This window comes from Nuphar pumila, chromosome 10 (assembly GCF_984573655.1).
Source record: "Nuphar pumila chromosome 10, dmNupPumi1.hap1.1, whole genome shotgun sequence".
NCBI classification, from domain to species: Eukaryota; Viridiplantae; Streptophyta; class Magnoliopsida; order Nymphaeales; family Nymphaeaceae; genus Nuphar; species Nuphar pumila.
The window spans coordinates 85,076,303-85,100,694 of NC_143258.1; the positions used below are offsets into that span (position 1 = coordinate 85,076,303).

General features: G+C 40.3%; 1 long non-coding RNA gene and 1 pseudogene across 2 annotated transcripts; both read right to left on the reverse strand.

Moving 5' to 3' along the window:
• Positions 1–10,259: 10,259 nt before the first annotated feature.
• Positions 10,260–12,005, reverse strand: LOC149827150 (benzyl alcohol O-benzoyltransferase-like; annotated as a pseudogene). Its single transcript, XR_016435140.1, has 2 exons — positions 11,478–12,005; positions 10,260–11,318 (listed from the first exon to the last, which is right to left on the reverse strand). The product of XR_016435140.1 is annotated as a benzyl alcohol O-benzoyltransferase-like (transcript).
• Positions 12,006–15,750: 3,745 nt separating this feature from the next.
• On the reverse strand, positions 15,751–16,947 carry LOC149827151 (uncharacterized). The gene is made up of 2 exons (XR_016435141.1): positions 16,778–16,947; positions 15,751–15,955 (listed from the first exon to the last, which is right to left on the reverse strand). It is a non-coding gene; the product is annotated as an uncharacterized LOC149827151 (long non-coding RNA).
• Between the last annotated feature and the right edge of the window lie 7,445 nt (positions 16,948–24,392).

Sequence of the window (24,392 nt, forward strand, 5' to 3'; positions counted from 1 at the left end):
GGGTTCGGATTGGGGGTATGCCAACCCGCCAACCCGGCTGACCCGTTTAATAAACGGGTTAGGCGGGCGGGTCAACCCGCCAACCCGACCCGTCAACCCGCCAACCTGACCCGCCAACCTGAGAACCCATTTACCCGACCCAACCCATTTATTAAATGGGTTGGCGGGTCGTGTCGGGTTACCCGTTTATTAAACGGGCCGGATTCGTGTTTGCCACAACCGACCCGTTTAATAAACGGGTCGGGTTCGGGTTGAGGTATGCTGACCTGCCAACCCGTCGGGTCAACCCGCTAACCCGCCAACCCGACACGATTGCCACCCCTAGTCGGGGCAGAATGACACCCTGCCTTATGAGTCCGGATAGGGTTGCAATATGATTGCACAAAAAATGTGCATTAAGCAACCCCATCGCCCTCCATCAGGTCTTGGGCCTCACACCTGACCAGCCCTGTCCTCAAGATGTACCTTTTTTTTTTGTCTCTCATCTCATCTTCCCTCTCTAATCATAGCTGGGTAGGATTTCTGGATTTTTCTTGCAAAAATATCCGGCCAGTATATTTGTCATCGGCTTAATATCCCATCAGTGTAGTTACGACAGAAGAGGCAAACAAGGTTGGGATGTTCCTCTATTTTTTTACTCCAAATTTAGTTGTTTTTTTAATAAGGATTTTTTTGTTTATTGAGGGTTTAAAGAGTTGCCCATTTAATTTTTTTCTTGTTGCATTTTGTGTGTGTTTTATGCTTTTGCTGAAGTTAAACAAGCTCCATTTGTGCTGTTCAAAATTTATTTCCTTTTTTTTTTTTTACTTCTTCAGTCATTGGGCTCCAAGACATGCTTGTGGGGCTCCAAAACACACCAGCTCTGTACTTTTGGATGTAATTTCTTTTTTTTTTAATAACATAATTGGGGTTTGAAGGTAAGACCAATAGTTCTATCTTTTTTAATGGTTTATGGTTTGTGGCTAACCTATCCTACTATTGAGGCATCTGAGTGTCGTGATTACTGCTGGTGTGAAATAGACAGAGCTCCAATTACATAGACACACACACCCGCGCGCGCACACACACACATACATATATATATATATATATACATATATATATATATATATATAATAGATCAAAATATTAAAAAATGAATAATATATAAAAAGAAGCCCAAATCAAAACATCACGTTGTTTGGTTGAAACAACAGCAATAGATAAAATAACTTTTTATAGATTTGGTGATTTTTTTTTTGTTTCAATTGTAATTTTTCATGTAATTTCTAAGATTCTGTTTAACTCCAGCTTGCATATTCAAAAAATAAAACAGAACTCTTACTCTTGCTCTTTATATTTCGCTACACCAAAAAATCGCAGCAAGGATTTTAGAGGATTTCCTAAAAGTATCTTTTAAGGGAAATTGTCACCTCAAGGGGCCCAACAGGTTCCTGAAGGGGAAACATATAACACCATATACCACAGATATATATATATATATATAAACCGCATAGATGTCTATGGCATTGCCTTTAAGCAGCATCAAGTGGCTATTAAATATCTAGTTGATTGCCCCTAAATACCCAAATATGCAAGTTGTGATCCATCGTTTTGTTTACAGAAGGTTGAGATCATCCAAAAGTAATGGTCTCGCATGTAGCAATATGATATGATGTAGACCTACATGCATTTTCTTTTTTATATTTATCGAGATACATGATGTAGACCTACATGCATTTTCTTTTTTATGTTTATCGAGACAAAACCCTGGTTCAGGTGGTAGGGTCCAGAAGAGATTCAAGCTCTGTTAAGCTCGATCACCCAAGTGAAACCATCCACCATTCCTACTAGGGAAACTGCTAACTCGGCCTGAAATGAAAGGGCTTGTACCAGGAGGTGAAAAACACGTAGTGAAAAAAATAAATAAATGGCAAATCACTATGTGATTTTCATAAATCGCTATATCGAGTAGCAATTTACGAAAACCACGTAGTGAAAAACAAAATGGCAAATTGCAAAATCGAGTAGCGATTTATGAAAATCGCGTAACAAAAAAATAAATAACTGACAAATTGCTATGTGATTTTCGTAAATCACTATATCGAGTAGCGATTTACTAAAATCACATAGCAAAAAAATAAATAAATGACAAATCACTGTATGATTTTTGTAAATCGCTATATCGAGTAACGATTTACGAAAATCACGTAGCGAAAAAATGGCAAATCGCTAAATCTAGTAGCGATTTATGAAAATTGCGCAGTGAAAAAAATGGCAAATCGAGTAGAGATTTACGAAAATCGCAAAGCAAAAAATAAAATAAAAAAATCGTGTGAAAGGGTGTTACGAAAACCTCGAGCAAGAAACAACCGAAGGAAACATGAGCCCCACAATTAAACAAAACACTTTATTGCTCTTTTTCGATAGTTACAAGAGGAAAAGAAAAGAAAAAATTTATACAAGGCCCCAAAAAAATTTGAATCAGGCTCCTGTAAGGCCCCAAACAATCGAAGGAACCCGCACCGGGGGAGCCACCGGACCCCCCTCCTGTAAGGGCAAAAATTTTGAATCAGGCTCCACAACTCATCAAGTTGAATGATGCTACCCACGTCGAGGGGCGCCCCTAGACCCCCCTCCTGTAAGGGAAAAAACTCTGAATCAAGCTCCATAACTCATCAAGCTGAACGATGCTATAGTCAGTGTGCAGGTCAGTCGATGCTTGATGGAGCAATGTAGGATCGTTTGCTGGGTGTGCAAAGAAGCAAAAAGAGAATGGAGAGAGAGTGAGAGGGTTGATGTTCATGTCCTTCTCCAGGGGGGATTCCTTTCTCGGATAATCCTGTAGTGCAGGGACTGGGTCTTAAATAACCATCTTCGAAGTACTTAAGTCTTTACAACCACTCCTTTTTTAGAATCGTCATTTTTTTTGGCACCAATGGAAGAAAGGGTACTTAAGTCTTTGCAATCACATCAAACTCCAATGCTAAGTGATGCTCACAAACATGGAGATACGAGTCGCACATGCTTACATACGTGGTACACTTTTGGACCCCCGAACATGAGATGTAGCTACCTGCCTTGTTGTGTGTTCGGGGGGGGGGAGGGGGATATATAACCTGCTTCGACCATTCCTACTAGGAAAACTGCTAACTCGGTCTGAAAGCAAAGAGCTTGCACCAGGAGTGCGTTTGCATGTCACGGAAGGGGGTGCCATGGTACCTTCTTCCGTGGAAACGCTTGCCGCGAAAACTGAATTGGAACCCCCCACGGGAACCGTTTTCATGGAAAACCCACTTTGAGTATGTATTTTGGCACATTCGTTGAGGGTTTTCAGCAGAAACAGCGGTTTCCGCTGTTTGTGTTGACACTTGTGAGCCCTGCCAAAATGAACTCCTGTCGTTGCGTTTTCGAGGAAAACAGCCATTTTTCATAACACACAAACATGCCAGGGTGTCAAAGAGTCGGATTTGGTTTGCACTTTGGTGAGACCGAACTTGAATCTGTTTTGAGGGGTGGGTACCGGGTCCAGACCCAGTTCATACCCAGTAAAATAATATTTTTTTATTTTTTATTATTGAAAAATATCATGGGTCTTAATTGGAACTCAGGCCCGACCCAGGTCTGGTATGACTTTTCACAAACCATACTCAGCTTCATATACGATTCGGACCCTTTTGGTCTGACCTAGGACCTCTTTTTTTATCACCAGACCCTGACCCTACCAGTTGACACCCATAGCGTGCACCCCAGATATCAAATTCATGACATCCTTGACTTAAATGCCCTAAGCCAAACCATAGACGTGTGTAGAGTCCTACATGTATAGTGAAGCTACAGCTATATATATATATATATATAATAAATTCAAAATAAACTAAATATAATTTAAATATATATGCTATATCTAGATTCTAAAATATATATTATATACTAAAAATATAAAGTTTTAAACTGAAAATATAATTATAAATTAAATGCATGTGTTACCGTGTCAACAAAATGGAGTGTCAGGGTACCTTAGGCTGGAAGGTTTACATAACATGAGAAAAGGGAAAGAGCATGAAGTAGTTTTATCCAAACAAGAGAACTCATAATGCCACCAAGAGTTTGGAACTCAACTGAAAAACTCATGTGACCTTGAACACAAGTGGAAGAGATCTTTGAGGATCACAGAGTTCTCTTATCAACCTTGTAAGAAGAAAATGCATATCACGTATCCTCTAAGGAGAAATACGAAAATGTTAGAAGCCCTCATTCTTGTGGCGAACCAAACTGAGTTCAAACTCATAATGAGTTCGAGTTAAACAAGCCAAGTTCGAGCTGGCTTATTTACAGAAAAAATATAGTGTATTAGAGCTGGGAGAAATAGGATTATAAAAAAATGCATTGAAGCAATAAGATTTTATAACAAAACTTATTTTTTTCAAACCAAATAGTTGAATAATTTGTTTTACACATATATATGTTGTAAAAAAAATATCTAAAAAATATTTTATACTACTTAATAAGCCAGAATGAGTAGAGCCGAGCTGAATACTTATTGTTCATATTCAGCTTGCTGAGCCAATTTTACGAGTTTGAACTAACACTTTACAAGCCAAACATGACCTGAGCCAAGAAGGGCTCGGCTTGTTTCCCAGCCCTAAGTGGAACGGGGTTGCACGGTTGAGGCATAGTCACAAATCTCAGTTCCGGGATTTTTTTTCTTCAGGGATAATATCGTGCTATTTAAAAATATATATACTTTTCTGAGAATTTTATAAAGTTTGGCTCATTTTTTAAATTAACAGCTAAAGGTTGGCTCTTAAATGAAAAATTCTCAATATATTCGACGTGTGTAGACCATGCGTAGGAGGGACCTTGCATTTGGCTCATATATAAAATGCTAACTATTAAGCATACTGTATAAAAAATATATATAAATAACATGAAATTTTGTAAACTAGCTACCTTGCATTTGGCTCATTTCATTCGGGAATGAGCCGAGCTCAAACTTGGCTTGGTTAAACATGAGCACGAGTCAAGTTACGAGTTCAGTCCATTCATAAATGGGTCAATCCCAAACATGCCCTGTTTGGTTTGTTGAGCTCATTCACCAGCTTTAGCTAAGATAAATGAGGTTTATTATGAGAAACAAATCAATAAGTCTAAGAATAATTATGTGTTTAAAGCTACCTGAAAGTAAAATGAACAGGGGAAGCGATGCGTGAAGCATAAGCGGAGAAGAAAGTGACAAGCAGTAATCGTTTTGGAAGTGTGGAAGCGTGTGAGAAAAGAAAACCTGAAGGAAATGAGTGAGAAGCATAAAAAATATTAACATGAAAATAAAAAAAAAAATAAAGGAGAAGCGAGAGGGGGAACACAGGAAAAATGAGTGAGAAGCGTGTTTCCCACAAATGAGAAGTGCACTTCCCTTTTCCCTATGCTCTCCCCTGTATAAAAAATATATAAATCACGTGAAATTTTGTACACTATCTACTTTGTATTTGGTTCATTTCATTAGTGAATGAGCCGAGCTCAAACTTGGGTTGGTTAAACATGAACCCGAGTCAAGTCACGAGCTCAGTCCATTCATAAACGAGTGAATCTCAAACATGCCTTGTTTGGTTTGTTCAGCTAGCTCATTCACCAGTTTTAGCTAAGATAAATAAGGTTTATTATGAGAGTGAGAAGCGTGTTTCCCACAAATGAGAAGTGCACTTCCCTTTTCCCCATGCGCCCCCACACATAGGGGCACTTCCGATAACTATGATTTAAAATAAAATATTTTTTAATAAAAAATGAATTTAAGAAAACATTAATGGAAGCAAATACTTATGACACTTGTAGTTACGGAAGAAAAACTGAAGAAACAATTCACCCAGCATCTTGTTGTCCATCTATCTACTAAGAGAAAAAGCAAACAATTTTTGTGCATGAATAAAGCTAAATTTAATATCTTTTACATGGTAAAAAGGTGTAAAGAAATTAAATAACGTCATTATGTTTGGATTGAGCATCTTTGGCAAAATGTAGGAGGGAAGAAGATGTTAAAACACAGGCCAGAAAGTTGCCTACCCCTGCATTTCTTCCAATGTGTTTTTGGAAATTGCTCTGTTTGGGTAACTAGGCACTCAATATTTCTTTGAATCTGTGTCACAAGGACATGCGTTTTGGGCGCTATGTGTAGGGACACGATACCATATGGTGAAACCACATCTGACACACCCCATGACATCCAATTGACAAATAAAATATGTATTCAGCGGATTCGGCTTATTGGTGGTTTAGGTTAGATTCGAATTCAGGCGGCATTTGATTGTTAATCACATGTTATATATGTTCTAGCTGATCCTACTAAATTGCTACACGACCCGGATTCAGTTGGATATCCCACCAAAGACTCATCCACTGACCAACGAGGGGCTCCGCTTGTCTGGCAGGAGCAGTTAGTGCACGTCACCTTGTGTTGGGACGTTGCAATTTCGAATCCCAATGGTATCCCATCTTTCTCTGTCAAACAAAAAAACAAACTCATCCAGTGAAAAATGAATATTTTATGGATCACAAATCGCGCGCATTGAATTATAAACAATAAACAAAAAACAAAAAATGTTTGGCCTTAATTGACAAAAACCAACTTTATGTTTTTGAATCTACTACTAATATAAACTCTCTTTTTTAGGAAGCTGTTCACAAACAACAATTCTAAATGTTTACCATCTTCTTCCTTATTGAGAATGAATGTTGTTCAATTTCAAAAAAGAATACAGGAAACTAAAGAAGAATTACGTGAGGCCCTTTTTTAAGGGTTTTCAAGAAAATGGTGGCTTATATCAAGAATTTTATAAAGTTTGGCTCATTTTTAAAATTAACAGCTAAAGGTTGGCTCTTAAATGAAAATTTCTCAATATATTTGACAGGTGTGTAGACCATGCATGTCAAAAAAGGTTAGCAACTCTCCAGACTTGTCAAACTTGAATTTGTAAAACTTGGCTTGTGAAACTTGACTCTAAAGTTGTAGATGGCTTGGATAGTGCTTGTGAGGGTGAAAGATTTGTTTGTTGCCTTGTGTGGTGGCTGTTTGTCTGCCCTTATCCGGATGGGAGTTCACCGCTCACCCCCTCCACATGTATAATTTCTGCTAAGCAAGCTGCAACTGCGAGTGACGAAATTCTTCGAAGGTTACCATATTATGCACCAGTTAGTTGAGAGGAATTGTAGTCTAAGGTGCTTTTAAGCAAAGTGTGACTTTAACTTTCACTATTGCAGTGTTCTCTTCATTGGCTAGGGAACGAGCATACAAGTCCTTGATGTGCGTGTGAGTGCTTGTGTTTGTGTGAGTTCGACTTCTTAGCAGTGCATGTCTTCCTGCAGTCTGTCAACTCGTATACCCACTACCTGTGACTGCATGCTATGCATGCTTGATTGTTGCTAGATGTGTACTGACCTGGAGGGAATAATGGACTTTTTCAGTTACTAAATAAATGTCTAGGACTCTATAAACGGTTTATATGCACCTCTTGAGCATTACATCCTTATATATATATATATATATATATATATATATATATATATATATATATATATATATATATATATATATATATATATATTGAGATGTCTATATATATTTATTTTTGTCATCATACCTATTTTTTCCTAGGTTGTGGTTCCATTTCCATAATTTCCTAGGATTTTAGGGTTCCGAACACCATTAGGGTGTTATTTAGGGTCACATCCCATGTCTTTCTCAGTGAGTTTGCTATCAGAGTGAGGGTGGCCGTGTTTCTTAATTTGACATGTTGTATGTCATCAATCTCCTATTTGTAGACAAGGTTCATGAAGAACTTGTGCGTGACTTCGAGGGTGACTTCATCTTTGACTAAGATGTGGGAGAAACATGGTTGTTTCAACCTCTACCATTTTCGCTGAAGAGTCTCACGATAAACCCATCCATGAATTTCATGGTGAGCCGGTCTTCAATGAGTTCGAAGATGGTGAGGACCATGGAGAAGCCTTGCATGTCAAGTCTCTCTTGAGTGATGTGACACCCTTCACTATTGAATTTGATTCGAGTATGTAGAACAAATTAAAGGTATTTGTCCCCAATTTTTTTTTGTCTCACCATATTAGGGTTCATCCAGGAGATGAATGGAGCATTGCAAACTAAACTGGGGATAATTCATATACAAGTTTTGAAATGTTGTTTTTTAGATTGTGTTTTGCTTCCTTTAATACACTTCCTAGTTTTGAAATAGAAGTTGAGTTGTCATGCAGTGTTCTTAGCGAGAAGTCATTTCTCATGTTCGACAGGTTAGTTAAAAAACTTTTACCAGATGATCCAATTTTTTTTTAAGATCATGATAGCCTTATCATAATGTCAAATCATTAAATATTCTCTTTTTGCTAAAATCTTGAATAAAAAGAACTTTTCGTGAACTCCATTTTTTTTGTGAAATTCTAGAAATACGGATTTTGTAAAGGTTCATCAAAGTGGAGTCAGGTAATTTTCAAACTTGATAAATTTGAATTATTTTAAAAAGTGCATGAACATTATTATTTTGCTTCTCTTAAATTTATAAAATTAATTAAATACAAAATATTTATGATTAAATATTTTTGTAGGTACTATAGTAATGCAACTAGCAAGACCCAGGCTCCGAGGACAAAACCTTTTAACTTGAGGTCATCACTTGACTCAGAATTAATTATTCTCGAGGGCCGGCTCCAAGCTGAAGTCCTAACTCATGTAGTGCTAATGTTTTAAAAAATATTTTTTTAGATTCTCAAGCAAAAATCACAAAAGCCTAGTCATTTTTTACCTTAGTTTAGGAAAAACCACAAAAGTTAAGCATGATTCTTAGAATTTTAGAAAAATCCCACCAAAAATATCAAAATTACCCAATAATGAAACAAAATCTCCAAATTTTTTTGTAGATGCCAAATAGTCTTTGCCATTTGTTATGGGATGATAGAGTATTTGTTGTATGCTATTGGGGATGGCAAAAGACTTTGTCGTCAGTGATTCAAGACGAAAAAGTCTTTGCCATTTGTTGTGAGATGACAAAGAGTTTATGTCATCTGCTATTGGGGACGACAAAAGTCATTGTCGTTTGTTGTAAGACGATAAACAGTCTTTGCCGTCTGCTATTAGGGACAACAAAATACTTTACCGTCCATTGTGAGAAGACAAAAGAGTCATTGTCGCCTGCTATTGGGGACGACAAAAGTCTTTGCCATCTGTTGTGGGATGACAGAGTCTTTGTCGTCTACTATTGAAGACTGCAATGTATTCTATTGGGGACTACAAAAGTCTTGGTCGTCTAATATGGGACAACAAAGAGGTTTTGCGTCAGCTACCTCGAATGTCGAGATAGGCTCAAGGTCTTATCTCTATCTTTATCCCAACCTACTGCAATGTGTTTTGTGCAAAAATCATTTTCATAGAAAACTTCTAGAAAACCTATCTTCATCTTAGGGACATACAAGATAGAGACGTCTAGATAGCAGGACATCTAGGGAGAGAAAGAGAGACATGTAGATGGAGGGGCGTCTGAACAGAGAGATGGAGAGAGAAAATCAACTTCAATTCATAATGCCATAATCATAATAGGGGACTCTAAACTTTTATTTATAGTGTTTGACCTGGATCAGGATCAAACTCCAATCTAAACAGTAAATCTAATCCATTTACTCCATACACTTTTTAACTACCAAAACACTAATTAGAAATTAAAAAACTTACCTAAAAGCAACAATAGTAAAATGGTAATAATATTCTAGTTATACCAACTCTAACAAAATGAAAAGTGAGAGAGAAGGGGGGCCTAGCTCCCTATTTAGGAAAGTGGGGGATGTCCCACCCTTTTTTTTCTTTTCTCCTTCACAAGGGGTACCCCTCTCGTAAGCCCCACCTTGTTGACTTGGTGATTTTTCTTTCTTTCCTTTGTCTCCTTCTTCCTTTATGTGTCAAGTGCCATTTTAAATAAGAAAAAATTCTTTGCTTATAGGGATCTCTTCTTATGTACCATGTATCCACCTTATATGACCTATATCTTCCTTCTTTGCTTGAATATGAAGAGGACACTGTCTTTTGACTTTTCAACTAGGAGAAAGCCATGTCATCATTTTGTTGGACCCTACTTTGACTTGAAAAACCTCTTTTAATAAGATAAGGTGACTTTTAGATCATGGAGCATAGATTGAACATTTTCTATGGATTTTGGGTCGTAACAAAAAAAAATAGGAAAAGAATTTCATTAAGATATAAACACACATAGAAAACAAAAAACTCCTTGCAAATTCAACAACAAAATTAAACCAGTTATTTGTTTTTTAAAAAAAGGGAACAAGCACAAAAGCTTCCTTTTTAGAATTTAAATTCCTTGTTTTTTTGGCAAGGAATTGATCTTTATTCACAAAGCAGATAAAATAAAAATGGGTTCTGTGAACTTCTGATCTGAGGCGGATCCGTACAACATCTCTTTGAGCTCCCGTTCAAAGATCTTCATAGCCGGAGCTGGCAAGCAAACAGGGATCACTATCCCTTCTTCCCCTTCCTTATTCTTGGAGTTGATGCAGAAGCTAACCAAGCCAGGGATGGGAACTTCACAACCCGGGTCTGGACCGCCGTACACCGGCATTCCCCAGCCGAGGTCCAGCTCGCTGAACCCGGCATGCCTGATGTCCGAGACCACGAAGGTGCGGATCACCGTGATGTTAGGTCGGCCCTTGAGCACCATGAGGTCCGCCACCGACCTCATATACTCGTCTGTCACCTCCTCCTTGGCATTCTTCACGAGCTCCACCGCATAACCTAGTGGGTTCGCGCAGAGCTTCGCTGCTGTCGAGACGGCCGCCGGGAGCGCGAAGGCATTGCCGTAGTACCCCTGTGGCAGCGGCGGCATGTATCGGGACCGCGCGTTGAAGACGCACAACAGACGAACCTCCTCCTCCGGGTCGGGGCGGAGGGCGGCGGTGCGGCACCGCCACAGGCAGGCGGTGAGGAGCTCGAAGGAGGTGGTTCTTCTGCGGAGGTGGTGGGGGAGCTGCCGCCTGATGGCATCCACCTCCCACGGGCCGAAGAAGAAGGACTTGTGCACTATGTCGTCGAGAGGCATCAGCGTGTTCTTCGTGTTTGGGACTTCGTCGTACTCGCGGTGCACCCGTGTCACCACCGGCGGGTTTCAGGCGTTCAGGAGGTGGCACTCCCAGACGGGCGCCACCGCGGGCTCTGCCGCACCCTTTGCCATGTCGCAGACCGCGTTCAGGAACTGGACCAGGCCCGGAGCATCGCTCATGGTGTGGTTCAGCCGAACCGCCCAGATGAATCCCCCACACCTTAGTCGCGTCACCTGCACCAACATCGTCCATGCAAATTATTACTCCTGAACAATAGGGCGTCAACCGAGAGAGAGAGAGAGAGAGAGAGAGAGAGAGAGAGAGAGAGAGAGAGCTTAACTTTAGAGTCCTGTTGGGCTAGTATGATCACAATAAAAGAAAAAAACTGTTACCTGAAACAGCAACAGGGGGCAGTTGGTGACGTCTCCAGAGCCGGGAACTTCATATAGAAGCTTATCCCAGCAGGGAAGGGTGGCTGCAGAGCATCCCCCAACTCTTGGAGAGTGACGTCTGCGTCGGCTTCGACGAAGAGCACGCCTTCGCCGGTACACTCGACCATCAGTTTCCGGCCGGAGACCTCTCTCAGCCTTCCGGCGAACGGGTAGTAAAACACCAGCGCCTTGGCCAGTGCATCCTTTATGACGGCGGCCGGATCCCTGCCTTCCATGGCGGGGTTCCGGCGGTAGAAGAGGATCCCGGGAATCTGAAACCTTAATGTCTCTTGGTCGTCGATGTCCGACAGCGGTTTGAATTCGTAGGGAGTGAGTTTGGCCGGAGGGACCAGGATGGGGGTGCCGATTTTGACGGAGAATTTCAGGGAGGTGTCCATTGGTGGTCGCTGGACGAGTGGCTGCCGGAAAGGTTGACGCAGACTTCCGGCAACTAAGAAGATGAAGAAGAAGGGATCGAGAGGAAATGGGAGCTGAGTTGTGGGGGAACGGTGGTGATGGAGAAGGGAATTTATAGACAGGTCGGTTGGTTCGCGGAAGTGGGCCACAGCTTTTGATTTTTTAAAATTTATTTGTTTTTTATTGAAAAATTCAAGGTTTTGTATTCTTTGAATTTGAAAAACTCCTAAAAGGTGATGACCGAAGCAGGTTATACGTGCAGGCCCGGAAGACGGCCGTTAGTTTGGGTCCCAATGAAAGCCACTTATGTAAGCAAATGCTACTCCTATTCTCGTACCCTTTTCTTCATTGGTGCCATAAAAATGACGATTCTACAAAAAGATTTGTTGCAAAGACTTAAGTACCCGGACGATGGTTATTCAAGACCTAGTCTCTGCACTGCAGGATTATTCGAAAAAGAAATCCCCCTGAAGGAGGCCATGAACATCAACCCTTTTTCTCTAGCTCTCTCCCTTCTCTTTCTGCCTTTGTGCACATCCAGCAGACGATCCTACACTGCTCCATCAAGCACCGACTGACTTGCACACTAACTGTAAGATGGTTCAACTAGATGAGTTGTGGAGCCTGATTCAGAGTTTTTGCCCTTACAGTAGGGGGGTCCGAGGGCTACCCCCGACGCGGGTATCCCTTATAGCTAAAATTTTTTTGGGGCCTTGTATAAATTCTTTCTTTTTTTTCTCTCTTGTAACTGTCAAAAAAGAGCAATAAAGTATTTTGTTTGATCGTGGCGCTCATATGTTTCCTTCGGTTGTTTCTTGCTCGAGGTTTTCGTAACACCCTTTCCTACGATTTTTTGTTTTGTTTTTTTTTTTCGCTACTCGATTTTCGTAAATTGCTACTCGATTTAACAATTTTTTGTTTTTTTCGCTATGCGATTTTCGTAAATTGCTACTCGATTTAGTGATTTACGAAAATCGCATAGCGATTTGCCATTTATTTTCGCTACGCAATTTTTGTAAATCGCTACTCGATATAGCGATTTGCCATTGATTTGGCAGGGATGTGGGTCTTGTCGGAGAGCACAGCGTTGGAGGTCGAGATGAGGACCTCGTAGTGCCAGAATCCGATGAATACCCGCCAAGACTTGAAGGTGTGAACGCCCGTGTTGACCAACGTCAGGGTGGCCTAGAAGGCATAGCCCTGATCGGAAGTATTGTCGATGTAGGGGTACACGGATTGTACTTTGAAAGACTCTGTTATAGGTGTATTGGAGGAAGATTCCATTGTAGGTATCCCTCGAAGGAGGCAGAGGGGCCGCAGTCGGTTGCCCGTTGGATGCGGGTAGCATTCCGACCACTGTTAGTAGAAAGAGGACGATGATCACCATCAGATCACCGGCTCTTTGCCTCCCTTAATACAGTGTTTAACGGAGAAAGAAGATGACGACGAAAAGTTCATACAGAAAAGAAAGAGAGAGTATTTTAGGTTCGTTTCGCTGTTTTGACTTTGAAGTGTTAACATCATCCTCGACTTTCTGGATGGAGAATATTTTTATCCTTTTTTCGAACTGTCGTTTCCCTTTTTTTGAATGAAAGACATCTTTATCATTTTCTTGAACCATTGTTTCATGGCAAGAATAACAAGAAAGGGTACTTAAGTCTTTGCAACCGCACCCGACTCCTGATGCTGACAAATATGAGGATACGAGCTCCATGTGCTTACATATGTGACACCCATTGAGACCCCCTCGAACACTAGATGTAGCTAATGGCCGTCTTCGGGGGAAAACACACACCACCCTCTCATCATTGACCCCAACGAAATGACTTGGTCGTAGGTCATGCAAGTACTTGGTGTTTCACTGTTAGAGCAAACTTATCTTCCATACTACAGTTCCATAGAATTGGGCAAAACATATTTTCCATCATATAATTCCACAGAAATTTTAGTAACTGATCACCTTTAACATATTTTCCATACTACTTGTTATTCTCGTTGCTATGTTACTCAATGTAATCCTTCTATGTCGGTATGTCAGTTGTTAAACTTTATTCCACAACAAGGTGATCGCGCTGTATGGCGTCATAGACCAATGCTGGCCCTTAATCATTCGGCCACCAATTAATGCATTGTGTTTGGGTGATTGGAGGAAGACGTGACGGAAACTCGAATCCGGTTGCCCGAACCCTTACGCCCAACATGAAGAATGCTTACAGGACCAAAATACCTATTTTTGAAATTTTTGAGAAATTTCAGAATTTATTTTTTAGCGTGCTCGGTAATATTTTGTTCAAAAATAGGTTTTGAATTTCAATTCACTAGAAGAAAACAGTTCATTGCGACAATAGTTATCATCACTTATATATGATTTTATGGTAGACAATAATATAAACGATGATAAATATCGTCGTCAAATGCATAAGCTTTTTTATGTTGTTTCTACTGCTGTTTTTTATAATAATTATATATTATAAATTTTATTTTAAATAAATTTGATGATAAATATAGTCGGTATTAAACGGTCGACTCTAAGATGTCATCAATAATATTAGATTTAAAGTGATGATAAATATCGTCGGTGATAGTAACTAAATTCCATGATAAATATTATCGACTATATTTAACATAACCGACAATATTTATCATTGGTTTTATATTAAAAATGATGACAATTATCTTAGTATTTATCTTGTAATATCATATAGGTGCAGCAGCACACTAGTGTGTAATTAGGATGCACTTGATCCGCCCTCTTCAAATGCCCTATTTAGGGTTTGAATCAAGTCAGACAGTAGCACGATGACCTACACCTCCAAAGAAAAAGGTGTAGGACCAGCTAATTTTCTTACTTGGTAGGTAGTTGAGTTCAAATGCCCCAAGTAACAATTAGATGTGTATTCTATCTGCCTAAGGTCAGGACAAATGGATAAACAATTCGGCCTGTTGTGATGACACGAGGAAAAATCAGGTTGCTTAGAAACTTGGTCTGCTTTCAAACTTGCTTTTGACAAACTCGATTTTCAAAAACTAGTTTTTTTTTATGTTTAGATAACCGAAAACTTGAAAAACCAAGTTTGGGGTTCTTAAAACTTCAAAAAACAATAATAAATAATAAAAGAAAAAAATGGTGGGCCATTTTCCCACTAGCCACCAGTTGGAGAATAGCGGGGCTAGTGCCACTAGCTCGGTCAATTTCTGGCTTGTGGCTGGCTGAAAATTGTCCGGACAACTAAAAACCTAAAAAAGAAGAAAAGAGGAAAACAAAACAAAAAAATGTCCAGCCGATGACCAGCCAGGATTTGGCCAGACTGGTAGGGATGGTAAACAAACTGAGCAGCTCATGACTTGGCTAGGTTTGGAAACTTCTTCCACTACAACAGAGCAGTAGATTAGCGACGACCACCTTTCGTCGCTAATCCGTCGCTAATCCGTCGCTAACCATGTTAGCGACGAATTAGCGACAACGCGGCGACAGTATGCTTACGTCGCGAATATTTCGACGCTAACTGGCGACGGAATTATTCCGTCGCCAAGTCCGTCGCTAATTGCGACGGAATAACGAGCGCTATATTCCGTCGCCAATCCGCCGGTACTAAACGGCGACCACGGCGTGGCGACGGATTTAATTCCGTCGCTAAGCCGTCGCTAGATTAATATGAATAGCGACGGAATCATCCGTCGCTAATCCGTCGCAAAAACGAAAAAAAATCAAAAAAAAATTATTTAAAAATTAATTACGGAGAACTGTACAATTTATATTTCCTGTACAATTTATATTTCCTGTAAATAAAAAACAAACCACACAAAAAAATTCATATAACAAGTATCTATAATAATTAATCGTTCCACCTTAAAACTAAGAAGTTTAATTATTTACAATTCAACAATTACAATTAGGAAAAATAAAAAAAATAGAACTTCTTCAACACAGTCCTCTAATCATCGCCAAGATTTTGTGCGTCTTCTTGTTCATTGTCTTTATCTGTCCCTTCAGCTCCACTACCCTGATTATCGCTAGCAGCCTACACAAGAAAAGAACAGTCAGTATTGATAAACAAAATATAATGAAATAAATTACACACTATATGTGATTCTATCATGTGCTCATGTGTGATCTAAGGCAATAAAAAAACTCTATATGTGATTCTATCATGCTCATATGTGTGCTAAGGCAGTCAAAAAATTGAATATGTGATTATAGCATGTTCATATGTGTTCTAAGGCATATAAAAAAACTCTATATGTGATTCTACCATGCTCAGATGTGCTTTAAGGCAAGCAAAAAACTATATATGTGATTCGATCATGCTCGTATGTGTGCTAAGGCAGTAAAAAAATTGAATATGTGAATATAGCATGCTCATATGTGCTCTAAGGCAGGCAAAGCCAAAAATTTTATATGTGATTCTATCATAAATGATATATAACATGTTCATATGTGTTCTAAGGCAGTTAAAAAACTCTATATGTTATTATAGCATGTTCATATGTGTGCTAAGGCAGTCAAAAAACAGAATATGTGATTATAATATGCTCATATGTGTTCTTAGGCAGTAAAAAAACTGAATATGTGATTATAGCATGCTTATGTGTTCTAATGCAATCAAAAAAACTTTATATGTGATTCTATCATGCTCATATGTGCTCTAAGACAGACAAAAAGTTAAATATATATATATGTGATTCTATCATGCTCATATGTGTGCTAAGGCAGTAAAAAAATTGAATATGTGATTATAGCATGTTCATATGTGTTCTAAGGCATCTAGAAAAACTCTATATGTGATTCTACCATGCTCAGATGTGCTTTAAGATAGTCAAAAAAACTATATATGTGATTATACCTGAGAGGGACCTGGAATCGAAGATCCCCTATCCTGAACAGCGGCCTTGATCTCATTTCGGAGAAAGGGGGCGACGGTGTATTGGAAGTAGTTATTCAGTGATTCATTAATGATCTCGCGTACATCATCACCGGAAAGAATAGTCGGCTGCTTGGAGCTTATGTCGGCGCAAGAAGTTGGTGAGCCGTAACTGGAAGAACCAATAACTGGTGAAGTGTTCATATTACTCCCAAACCCGAACACGCGACCTTTTTTGGGTTCACCTGCTGCAGTCACCCATGCTGTAGGATCAAATGATGGATGCTGAGTAGCGTCTTCACCATATCGCTCTACCATTTGTTGCTCATATGCCTCCTACAAAATAATGTTTAAAGTATTCATTAATAATTAATGATAACATTATGATGACTTGCATATATATTGCAATGATTATTAATAGAATTAATACATACCGTTGTCGTTCTCGCCTTCTCTGATACGAAGACTCCCGTGGTCTTCCGTTTATGTGTTTCTACAAACACATCCTTATATGGTACACTGCCTCCTTTTTCTGCTTCCTGCGAAGTTAAATGACAAAAGATTTAGTACACAAATTTGCAACTATACTTATAAAATTAATATTATATATTGATGAGTTACCATTTTCTTTAGGTGGCTCCCAAATGTCTTAGATCCACCTGTGTGTAGATGGGCTTCGGGCATCTTCGATCGATTTTGTGAAGCCTTCGCAGAGCGATTTTTAAATGCATCTCCCGCCCACATATCGCACATTTCATCCCAGTAATCTCTCCTGATAGTAATAGGACCATGGCCCTTCCACAGTAATGGATCATCTACTACGCCAGATGCTTTTTTTGCTGCAGTCTTCATAGTGTGCAGCATGTCTGCAAATCGATTGGCAGCCACCTTCTGCCACACCTTCCTTGCATCATTTTCTTCCACCGTAGTTGCAAAGCGATTCGAAGCCTACAAATATTTTCAGAAAGTTAGTAGACATTGCTTAAATAAATTAAATATGAAACACATTAACTATGAGGAACAACTGTATACCATGAATGAGGACCACAATCTGTCTAATACCTCCTTTGGGTACTCTTTCCATTGAGCAACTGGTCCTGGTAGATGTTGAAGAAGTGAATTCCTAATCTCCCGTACTACTTCTTGTGGCTCAAACCTCGTGCTGCACATGAATTGTTACACAGTAAATATCAATATAAAATATTTAAAAGATATGCAATAATTGAAAACAAAATACTTACGGTCGATTATCGATATACACTATTCGAATGAGTCTTCTTGTGCCAGCCTGTGAAGACCCTGTTTCCTGTGTTGGCTGTTGACTTGTGCGATCAACTGGTGTAGGTGGGTCGTATACAGGCGCAACATCATCTGTAAAAAAATACACACCAAGTTCTCAGAATGTGCATTTGAACTAATCAAGCATCTAATTAGTTATATGATATACCTATCACAGGAGCCCGTGAAGATGAAGGTTGAGCCTGGCTACTACTGGATGAGCGACCACTATAACCTCCACGAACCATATTCTAACAAATAACATATGTCATACAATACATTCAAATAATTCACATCAAGTATTACAATGCATTCAAGTCATTCACATCAAGCATTGCAATGCATTCAAATAATTCAAATCATTGACATCAAGTATTGCACTAATTCAAATCATTCGTTAATTGCATAAATTATAATACATTCAGATAAATTACAATGCATTCGAATCATTCGTATCAAGTATTACAATACATTGAAATAAAATTTTTAATCATTCACACCAAGTATTGCAATACAACTCACATCAAGTATTACAATGCATTTAAATAGAGGTTTGTAGTATAAGATTTTTTTCACTAGCTTGAGAATTCTTCCTCGTCACTAGTTTGACTTTCTTCTTCTTCTTCTTCTTCTTCTTCTTCTTCTTCATTGTTTGCCCATCCACTTGGTACATCATTTGGATCACATTCCTCTATGAATGTTTCATCAGCCAATGGAGATATGACATGCATATCATGCGCAACATCGTGACCATAAGCGAAGTCACAGACATCATCTGATTGATAGTAATCACTGTCTTCAGCTAACTCATCTTCTTGTAACTGATCATACTCGGGGTATAGTTTGGATTTCACCTTGCAAACTGCCCACCATTCATTTCTATCTGACTTTTTTATACTCGGATATGAAGTATAATAAACTTGTTGAGCTTGCGAGGCTAATATGAATGGTTCATATGTTCCAAACCTGGATTTATGATTCACCTCCACAATGCCTGAAGCTTTGTCGAGTCTTGTTGCAGTTGGATCAAACCAATGACACTTGAATACCGTAACCCTGTTATTCATGCCTAAGTAAGTCAACTCCATTATTTCCTCTATAACACCGTAGTAATCATGTTCATTTTCACCGTAGCTGCTACCCTTGACACACACGCCACTATTTATCGTTGATTTGTTTATACCGTAGTCTTTTGTATGGAATCGATAACCATTTACGATATACCCGTTGTAGCATTGCACAACTTTGGTCGGACCATTTTCTAAATCACATATTCCTTGATCTTTAACATCACCATGGCGAACCTACGCACAGACATAAACAATTATTGTGATCACGATCAATTAAGTAACTTAGTGTTGTTTATAAGTACAAAATTTATGTTAGCTTCTTTACCAACTGTTTCAACCACTCCACAAACTTAGTTTCACGTTCTTTTTGTACTTCTGCATTAGTGAGATGTGAAACTTTGCTTTGCAACTCCAGATCAAATCGTCTGCAAACCACAAATACTTATATTACCGAGCCATGTATCCACATATAGAACATAAAAGGATTTATAATTGAGTTGCATATACATATACTTACTCGATGTATGGGTCGATCGCTGAACAATTAAAAAGAATATAGATGTGTGCTGCATCTTGCTCTCGATCTGTCAATAGCCTTGATCGGCAACTACCAAATGCATGCCCAAGTCGTTGAAATATCGACAGCTTGTCAGCTACAGTTACTTGTTCTCCATCATCGTTACGGGGCGGGCATGTGTAACGTGTTGAAATATGAGGTTCGAAGTACATAGATGAGAAATTTGAAATCTCTTCTAAAGTGTACGCCTCACAAATAGAGCCTTCTACTCTTGCTTTATTACGAACCTTTTTTTTTAGGTCGAACATGCATCTGACAAGAATATACATTTCAAATTTTAAATATCTGTCATTAAAGAGACAAATATAAAAAAACATATACCTTTCAAATGGGTACATCCATCGATATTGCATAGGGCCACCAACCCTTAGTTCATATGGCAGATGTATGATCAAATGTTCCATAACATCGAAAAATGCTGGCGTAAATATCTTTTCTAACAGACAAACAGTGGTGATGACAGAGTCCTCGAGATTCTTTACATCTGATACAATGACCTCCGATGCGCACAATGTTCTGAAAAATCCGCTCAACTCAGACAATACCCCCCATATAGGTTTGTCTAACATATCATGGAATGCTAGGGGTATCAATCGTTGCATAAAGATATGACAATCATGGCTCTTCAACCCATATAACTGTCCATCGTCAATCTTCACAGCCCGAGCAATGTTAGAGACATATCCATCTGGAAATCTCAGTTGTCTCAACCATTGACATACATGTTTTATTTGATCAGGTCCGAGCACGTACTTCGCCTTTGGTTTCAGTACTTTGCCATTATACTCTTTGAGTTCCAATTCTGGTCTTTTACATATTAATTTTAAATCCATACGGGCCTTCGGATTATCCTTCGTTTTTCCTTTAATATTCATTACTGTATTGAACACATTATCAAACACATTTTTCTCTACATGCATCACATCCAAATTATGTCGTATCAATAGGGTCGGCCAATACGGTAGTTCCCAAAAAATAGATTTTTTCGTCCAATTGTGTTCCTTCCCAAATCCACGGAAGGGTGTAGGACTGCGGGCATCTGTTAATACATTTGGAAAGTATCGCAATCTTCTTAAAATCTCTATGCCAGACAATCTTGAGGATGGACCTTCCATTTCAGTTGTGCCTGCTGTAAATGCATTCTTTTGACGTCGGAACGGATGATCGCTGGGTAGAAATCGACGATGGCAATCAAACCAGCAAGGCTTCCTTCCATGCCTCAATCTAAAAGCTTTGGAATCCTCCATGCAGTACGGACAAGCCAACCTCCCATGTGTGCTCCAACCAGATAACATACCATATGCAGGGAAGTCACTGATTGTCCATAGAACAGCGGCCTTCATGCTGAAATTTTGTTTTTTGTGGGCATCATACGTGGTAACACCGTCATCCCACAGTACTTTTAATTCATCAATCAATGGCCTTAGATATACATCAAGATTTTGGCCAGGTGAGGTCGGACCAGGGATCAACAGAGACAAGAAAAGATTTGGACGTTTCATACACAAGCTTGGTGGAAGGTTGTATGGAGTTACAAATACTGGCCAGCATGAGTATGGAGTTGATCTACCCCCAAATGGATTAAATCCATCTGTACATAGACCGAGTCTAACATTTCGCACTTCCATTGCGAAGTTCTGATGAGTACGATCAAAGTGCTTCCAAGCTTCAGCGTCAACAGGATGCGTGATCTTGTTTTCATCGTGTCGAACTTTATTTGCATGCCATCTCATGTGTTTAGCTGTCTTTGAAGACATATACAATCGCTGCAATCTAGGAGTGATAGGAAAGTAGCGGAGCGACTTGTATGAAACTTCCTTTGATCTCGTGCTACCATTGCCTCTTGTCTTTGGCTTGAACCGAGGATGCCCACATGACGGGCATGATATGTCGTTTTCCTGCTCCTTGAAATACAACATGCAGTGATTTGGACAAGCATCAATCTTTTTGTAACCCATACCTAGAGCGTTGACCATAACTTTCGCACGATAGAAATTTTGTGGCAATTTCTCATCTTTAGGCAACATACTCTTCACAATCATGCACAAACGGTCAAAACATGATTGACTCAAATTATACTCGGACTTCAAATTCATTAGTTGAAGAACTGCAGACAAGATAGTGTGACTCTCACAACCGTTCCAAAGTGGCTCATCAGCATCTTTAAGTAAATCATAAAATCTACTAGCTGCATCGTTTGGTGATTCTTCATCTACGACAGTTCTTACATCACTAGAACTCATAGCAGAACCCAGTTCTGTTCCTGCAGCATCAAATATCAAATTCGTATATGGATTATCGTGCACCACATTCACCCGTGCATCAAAATCGTTTCTAAATTCTTCTCCATGAAACGCCCAGTTCTGATAATCACTCACAAAACCCTTCCTGTATAGGTGATGTCTAACGCCATGAGGTTCTACAAATCGATTATTCTTACAAATCTTGCAGGGACACCTAATCCGACCTGTGGGATCTACCGTACTGACACTCGCCGTTGCAAATTCAATAAAACTATCGACACCATCCATATATTCATGCGATAACTCATTGTCCACTATCCTACGGTACATCCATTCACGGTTTGCAGTCATTCTGTCGTATGATGTTACGAATAGTATCCTAACGAATTAAGAAAAAAACAATCAGAATGCGACGATGAAGAAAATATCAAATTTATCATGCAATATACTATGTCAAACAATAACAAGAATTTTGATGCATGCATTGATAACTTAATATTTTCATGTGCAAACTATTAATGACATGATACAATCATTTGAAGCATGCTTTTATTATAAAATTTAACATGGAAGTCAAAATCAAATTGAAAGTAACTACATGCAAGCATGGATACAATTACATCAAATATTGCAATACATCATAATCATTCATATCAAATAAATGGCAAACATGTACCTGCAGCAAACACACTTCAATATCTCACTAACTACTACCATGCTTAGCATGGACTCCGTACTCCAAAAATAAGAACACTTCCATATTTCTACATTAAAATCATGCTCAGCATGATCTCCGAACTCCAACAAAGCAGTCCTAGATATCAACAACTAAGTGAGTGTGTGAACAATAAAGTGCTGCATTCAATAAATTAAATAACATGTGATACGTTTGCATCACTTACTCACCACGGGTATTTACCCGATTTGCATTGTTTTTGTCATTTACTTACCACAGGTGGCCGAGCACGAGTTGGTTCCGTTGAGAAATCTGCACAAAAAAACAATTTTTTAAAATGAAGTCACCACGGAAAAAAAACTGTTCTGACAAGGGGTCGACTCCCCTGCTGTTCCGACAGGGGGTCGACCCCCTGCCCGGGTCGACCCTCTACCGGAAAGGCAAGGGGCAAGGGTCCTCTGCCGAAAAATGCAGGGGGTTAACCCCCTTCCGGAAAACGCGGGGGTTAACCCTCTGCCGAAAAACGCGGGGGTTAACCCCCTCCGTTTTCCGGAAGGGGGTTAACCCCCTGCCGGAAACGGGAGGGGGTTAACCCCCTGTGAACCGGGAGGGGGTTAACCCCCTGCCGGAAACGGGAGGGGGTTAACCCCCTGTGAACCGGGAGGGGGTTAACCCCCTGCCGGAAATGGCAGGGGGTTAACCCCCTGCGTGAAAATGGGGGTTAACCCCCTGCGTGAACCGGAAGGGGGTTAACCCCCTGCCGAAAACGGCAGGGGGTTAACCCCTTACGTCAAAACGGGGGTTAACCCCCTGCCGGAAACGACAGGGGGTTAACCCCCTGTGTGAACCGGGAGGAGGTTAACCCCCTGCCAGAAACGGCAGGGGGTTAACCCTCTGCATGAAAATGGGGGTTAACCCCCTGCCGGAAACGGCAGGGGGTTAACCCCCTATGTGAACCGGGAGGGGGTTAACCCCCTGCCAGAAACGGTAGGGGGTTAACCCCCTGTGTGAAAACGGGGGTTAACCCCCTGCCGGAAACGGCAGGGGGTTAACCCCCTGTGTGAACCGGGAGGGGGTTAACCCCCTGTGTGAACCGGGAGGGGTTTAACCCCCTGCCGTTTCCGGCAGGGGGTTAACCCCCTGCGTTTTCCGGCAGGGGGTTAACCCCTTGCCGGAAACGGGAGGGGGAGGGCGTTACCTTTCTCCGGGCGGCGAACGGTGGGACCAGCGGACGGTGGGACCGGCGGACGGTGGGACCGGCGAACGGCGGGACCGGCGAACGGCGGGAGCGGGACCGGCGAACGGCGGGAGCGGGACCGGCGCAGGAGCAGCGAAAGAAGAAAAGGAAAACCTGGTTGGGATTAGGGTTATTCGAAAGTTAGCGACGGCTTAGCGACGGATTAATTCCGTCGCTAAGCCAACGTAAAATCAAATTCACGAAAATAGCGACGGATTATATTCTGTCGCCACATCCGTCGCTAGTTAGCGACGGACTAGTTTCCGTCGCTAACGTCGTCGGTAAATGGTGCGATCGTACCGACAAAACAATCTGTCGCAACATCCGTCGCTAATTAGCGACGGACTAGGCGACGGACTATCTTCCGTCGCTACTTTCTTAAGATTCAGTGATAATAGCGACGAATATTTGTCGCTCGCCAATCCGTCGCTAACTAGCGACGGAATCTTTCCGTCGCTAACGTTCGTCGCTAACAACCTATTTTCTTGTAGTGTTCGTGATTCGTATAGTTGGTGA